Source organism: Pinus tabuliformis, chromosome 2_2, assembly GCF_031772625.1.
Source record: "Pinus tabuliformis cultivar Carrire ecotype Pingquan chromosome 2_2, CPIR1, whole genome shotgun sequence".
Classification (NCBI taxonomy): Eukaryota; Viridiplantae; Streptophyta; class Pinopsida; order Pinales; family Pinaceae; genus Pinus; species Pinus tabuliformis.
This window is the reverse complement of record NC_142300.1, coordinates 224,925,403-224,931,850: the sequence shown is the minus strand read 5'-3', so window position 1 is coordinate 224,931,850 and position 6,448 is coordinate 224,925,403.

The window sequence follows — 6,448 nt, the reverse complement described above, 5'->3', positions numbered from 1 at the left end:
ATGAAGAGGTAATCCAGTCAGCTCATGAACAGCAAGATGAGAATTTTGTTCAAGTAAGTGAAAAAGGTTCTTGGATGAATTGTTGGTAGATGATAGAGAATGTCATGCTTGGGTTTCAAGAATCATTCGAAGTTTCTTTTCTCATGATTGATGAATGGAAATACAATCTGGCTGTCATATAATATGAAGGTGACCTACAATACATTCAGGCTACCGAAGAGTAGAACATTCAGGATTGTCTTTCATACTCTTCCTCATATGTTTCATGTTTTGAAGTGTTCTTTCAGAGGAAATCCGCTCATCTGCTTGTTCAGAATTTTTTGAGGACCAAGGAACATACTTTTTCTGAAGTACATTATGAAGGAAGGTCAGAATCAAAAGAAAAAAGACATCTTGTTTCCTCAGCAGGAGGTAAATCTTCATGTTTTTCATGATCCAATGGCAAATCTGTTACAGTCAATAGTGAAAGTCATTATTACAGTATTCAGTGATGAAGGAGATCATGGTCAATTTTGTTTTTGGAGACCCAGTTACCAGTATCAATTTTGACCAGAAGATCTGATCAGAAGAATCAGTCAAGAAGCCATCTTCTTGATTGGTTACATTGGCAGTTTGATATAATTTGATGATATATAGTCTTGTAAGAAATGCAGGTGGTCATGTACTACCACCAAGCTTTAAGTTTTAAGTTCAGTTCTTAGTATTTTGAGTTAGTTTGTTAGAGTCAAGTTTTTTTCAGTCATGTTAGTTTGCATTGAGTCTATTTGAGTCAAGTTTCAGTCAATACATTGAGTCATGTTGGTTTGTCGGAATAATGGACTCCATAGCCCAATGGATGAAGGCATTGTCTGCTCACCCAAAGATCTTCAGTTCTTGGCACCTCCATGGAGCTACCATCCCCCATTGGAGCCAATGTTAGTGTCAGTCTTTGCATCCTTCCTCCAGTGATCAAACATGCTCTTACAAAGTGATTTTAAAGTGTCGAGGTCAAATTTTGTCATTTCAGTGAGTCTTCAAGCAAAATTTGGTCACTAGGTACTAGGTCTAAGGTTTTCTTTTACTCCTGTCAAAGTTGTCCAAATGTCAGTCCATGTCACTATTCAGCTGAGTGTACCATCATTCAGAGGGTTTTCATTATCATGTCAAGTTCCACTGGGTCAGTTTACACCTTATTCATGCTTCAGTTGTGCATAGGTAAGGTCATTTCCCTCTCCTAGGGTTTTGAAGGCAATTTCTCTTGGACGGTCAAATCATTGGCAAAACTTGTATCCTGATGTTCATACACCTTCCCCTATCCTTAAAGTACCTTATCGAACACTTCCCATCACTGAAATCCCCCAAATTCCTCATTTTCGCACAAACCCTAGTTTCTTGCTACAACCTGGCAGTTTTCTAGGTTGGACCTGTGTTTTGCCTTTTTGGACCCCTTCCCCTCACTCAATATTTGAAATTACACTTTCCCCTGCTTCTTAACATCCCTCCCTACTTCCAAGAATTTTCCCAAGAATTTAGAAGCCGCTTATCCCCTTCATTTCACTTCATTTCGACAAATCCCTTGTTCCACACATCGGGATAGGTTTCACTAAAATTATGTTTTGAGAATAAAAGATGAATTTTTGAAAAATGAGAGCAATTTTTGTCCACACATGCTAATGAAGAAAAAATTCCTTTACTTTTTACACATGTGTCATGGTTTTGGAGAAATGTCAAAAATACATTCGCCTCGGGAGAAATGCACCTCTGAAGTGACCTTGGGAAAATCAAGTTTTCTCCTAGCTCGATTGGCCAAATGAATTGATTGATGAGCCAAATGATAACTAAACACAAATATATTTCCAATGAGCTATCATGAGCTCAATTTTGAGTTTAGGAAGGCATTAAAAAGTTGACTGTAACAACACTCTGCCTTTAAGCAGCCTCATTTGGTACATTTTGACCAGTATTGGGAGATTTGAGTTTTGACAGGGAAAATGAACTCCAAATTGAAAAATTCTAGTTGTTTTAGACATTAGACTCAAATTCCTTTCCAACGAGCTATCTTTCACCCAATTTGGACACCGGGAAGGCCTCTAAAAGGCTCCTACAAAAAGGTGTGACGCACATAGAGAGCGCGGCGCACTGGGAGAAATTTTCCAGTGTAAATTTACACTGGCGCAACGCACATGGAAGACGCGGTGCATAGAGCTACCAAAGATGATTTTGCTCAGAATTTGCAACCAATTGCCTTCAATCCCTTGAATTTTCCAGGTGGAGTCAATCTCTCAGTGTTTCATCCATTTTTATGTTAGTATGATGATAGTAAATGGCAGCTTATGGTTGCACAAAAAACTCTTAAACCCTACCTCTTGAAACCATCAAAACCATTGCTCTAGGGTTGAAAAATTGTTGTGTTGATGCCAACGCTCCTCTTTCACATCTCATTTTTTCACTCCTTTCCATTGTTCCCTTCCCCCCTATCCATTTTTCCCTATTTTCCTATCCTCCACTCATTTGTCAATGTAAAATCCCAAAACCCTTCCTTGTAAAATCCCCAAACCCTCCTACATGTCCCTAAAACAAACTTCTCCCCATAATCCCTAATCCCATCATATTATCCCCTTCCTAACATTCCTTTTTGCATTGTTCCCCTTGGTGGCAGATATAAAAAACAACACCTAGCTTCACACCATCATCAAAGGGCAGCCTAAATACAGTGCACACAGCAGTCATGGCATCACAACACTCATCAGAGTATGAGATGGAGACAAAAAGTGACTCATCCTCAGAAGAGCAGGCTCCATGAGACATCACAAGAGCAGAAAACATGTTAGGGATGAGCCCACTACCCTCACTAAATTACAAGCATGCCCTCTTGCCATGTCATGTTTCCAGCACCTAGCATGTTTTGAATTTTGTCAAAGGGTGGCTAATGTTAGAGTTCATCATGAGTTGGCCCATCCTTTTGTGCTTCACCTACATGGAGTTCAGTCTATCTTGGCTGGGATCACCTTCATATTGACACCTGAAACTATCTCTGTGGCAACAGGCATAGCAAATGTTGGAGAACAATGGCATAAGAAGAAGAAGGTGGATAGGCAACACTATGAGCCTTACATTAAGGCCAGATTCTTGAGTCAGCTCAAAAGAGTCTTTCCATTCAGATATTTGAAAGATGAGTATGCTCTACTCATGAAATTGATGATGAAGTACTTCAGTTGTGAGGTATGAGTGCAAAGGTCTGGATAAGGAGCTTGAAGGCAAAATTGAGCAAAGCAACAAAAGAGGCAAAAAAGCAAGATCGGCTTTGAATCTTGGCTGAAGCTTCATTGGCATAGCATAGCACTTCATAGAGGACATCCAGCCCAAATTTCAAGAAATTTTGGTCACATGACAAATTTTTGGGCAAAACAAAGGTTTTTTCTCCTTGTGCGCTGCACACTAGCGCGGCGCTAAAAATTGGGAGCTCCAAATGAAGAATGGTTTGCATTTTTGGATTTAGCATGAAAAATCACGACTACTGGTTCTTGGACAAGAAATTTGGGCAAGATCTGAGTCTCCAAGAGGTAAAAAACACCCAAAAAATGACCTCTTTGCCCTATTTTGACACATAGGAAGCAGCCTTGGGAGAATGGAGATTTTTGGAGGGAAAATGAGCACCAAATTCAGAAATTCCACTTGGGTTAGAAATTAGACAGGACAGGCTTTCAACAAGCACACTTGGGCACATTTTGGACTCCTGCAAGTTCCTCAAAACAGGCTCCAAAGTGGTGTGGCGCACACAGAAAATGGCGCGCACATACAGGAAAAAAGCCCAATTTTACCTCCGTTTCGCGAAATTTCGATTCACGACTTCTCAAGTGGACCCGCTCATCTACATTTCAAGTTTTGGGCACCTAAAGGTGGCATTTAAAGTATTTTAACTCCAGATTGGCTTCTATCCAAGTGGTAAAGAAAGGCAAACAGTCACCCAAGCCATTTGTCATGTTTGTAACGCTGCACCTGTAGCTAATGGTTGGCTTTCCACTTCCATTTTGTTATGATTCGAGTAACTCCCCTACCCCTGGGTGTTCTATCTCTTCATGGCACATTCTATATATTGTATGCAAACTATTCGCAAAGGGTTGACTGGCTTGTAATTTCTGGGAGACTGCGGGAGAGAGAAAACTTAGTTCTTCATTGTACATTTTGACAGAGGATTAATGAAAGGCAGCGGCTCTGTTTCATGAGATTCATGTGGTTGTGAGTGTAGAAAATGTGTCTCTTATGTTTTCATATGTATTTTGTCATGTTTCATAATTCAATTCATGTTCATTTCCAGTGAAATTTTCTGAGTTAGATAAGGTAGAATTCAATTTTATTGCTCTGCCTATGGGAAAATTTCATGTTCAGTGTTCTTCTTCTGTTGAAAAGGATTCATGTTCCTATGCCATTTTCACTCTCCTAAGCAATCTCTCCATTCCGCGTTATTTAGAACTAAATTGCTAGACATTCTGCCTGTCTTGCCTCACAAAATAATCTGTGCATTTGTATTAAATTCTCTGCTCATTGCTGTCTGTTGGTCCCATACCATCCCAGAAACTCAGTCATTCATAAAAAATTGCTTCTTGTATCCATATTTACTTACTAGCCTAAGATCAATATTTCACTGTTAGTCATCTTAGACCATTCCGTTTACTTATTCACTGAGCGTGACATGGAGAGAGCCCTCTCCTGTTCTGGTAGGGCTAGCTACCAGACTGAGCGTGGTTTGTGGTTACCCTGAATTTCTCCTTCCTTCAGCCTAAGGCAGATTTAGGTGCTAACAGAGGTAATGTACTACAACATTGTCTTATTTGAAATAAAACATTACCTTTACATTTATTTTTCTTTCCCTAAGCTACTAACTCCCTTTACCCATTGACTCACATGATGGACATGTTTTTGTTTTGACATATGGTATCATGATGACACATGGAGTGAAACCCTAAACCATGAGCTAAAATGAGGAATTTAACCATTCGATGAGCCAAGACATTTAAATGAAGATATGATACCTCGAATAAGACAATTACCATGATGAGTGATGAAGACCATGATACTGAAAAAATTAATAAAGGTTGAACCTCCCTAACTAGTGACCAATTTTTTTATTGAAAAACTATTTGAAACCATAAAAATTTGACCTAAGACCCTAATAGAAAAATTTGTAAGAGCACTTTTTGATCACCGGTGACTAACATGACTGACAGGCACTAACATTGGATCTAGCTGGGGATGGAGGATCCTTGGAGGTTTCAAGAACATCGTAGAACATGTAGCCTTATTCATTGGGCATGGAGTCAAAATGCAAAAGACCAAACTCAAAACTGAAAACTGACTTGACTATAAAAAACATACCGACTAAACTTACTTATGGTAGCATACCATTGGGATCTTAGGGCCTTCACCTCAACCTTCAAATCCTGATGATCTGATAGGCACTAACATTGGATCTAGCTGGGTATGGAGGATCCTTGGAGGTTTCAAGAACATCGTAGAACAGGTAGCCTTATTCATTGGGCATGGAGTCAAAATGCAAACGACCAAACTCAAAACTGAAAACTGACTTGATTATAAAAAACATACCGATTGAACTTACTTATGGTAGCATACCATTGGGATCTTAGGGCCTTCACCTCGAGCTTCAAATCTTGATGATAACCGCCTACCTGCTAAACATGTCTATAAAATCATGTGTAAGGATCCCTCCAGTGTAACCAATCCAACAAATGGCTACTTTAATTATGCTCGTACTTTCCTTGAGTAGGAAAAAAACAAAATCTAGGCCACTCCAAGTGTCCACTAAACATGTGTACATGATCCATAAATATAATAAAACTCGTCTCCCTTGATGATTGTAGCAACTTATCAAAAGGATCCTAAAACTCATGAATTACTACCTTTTCTTGATGATCAACAATGAGACAAGAATATTCTTCCTTTTTAGACATTAGTTGTTTCATAAAATGAAGTTTGTCATTCTCAAGCGAAACAAAAGTAGACTGCAAATTTTTGGATGAACTTTGTAACATGACTGCTACTGAAAAAAACAATGAATCCAGCTGCTTGATCAAATTCATGTCATCCTTGTTTTGAAGCCCATAGTTAACTAATGGAGAAGGACTTTGATTAGAGATACCATCCACAACATCGACTATTGGATCAAGGAGAACTTGAGAGGACTGCTACAACTTTTCATACAATGGTTCCAATGAGACTACATGATTTTCTATAAGCTTGTCATGTTCCACACTTTCGACTGCATTTTCAAACTGAATGTTGCTTGGTAATGGTGATTGTGGATTAAAAAAATATTCTATATTAAAAACAACATTCTCAACAACTTCAAGAGAAGGTTGCCATCTGATTTCAACTTTCTCATTTGCTTCCTTGGTAACCTTATAGTTTTCTCTTATTATTTTGAAAGAATAGAAGAACAAAGGTAAGGAGT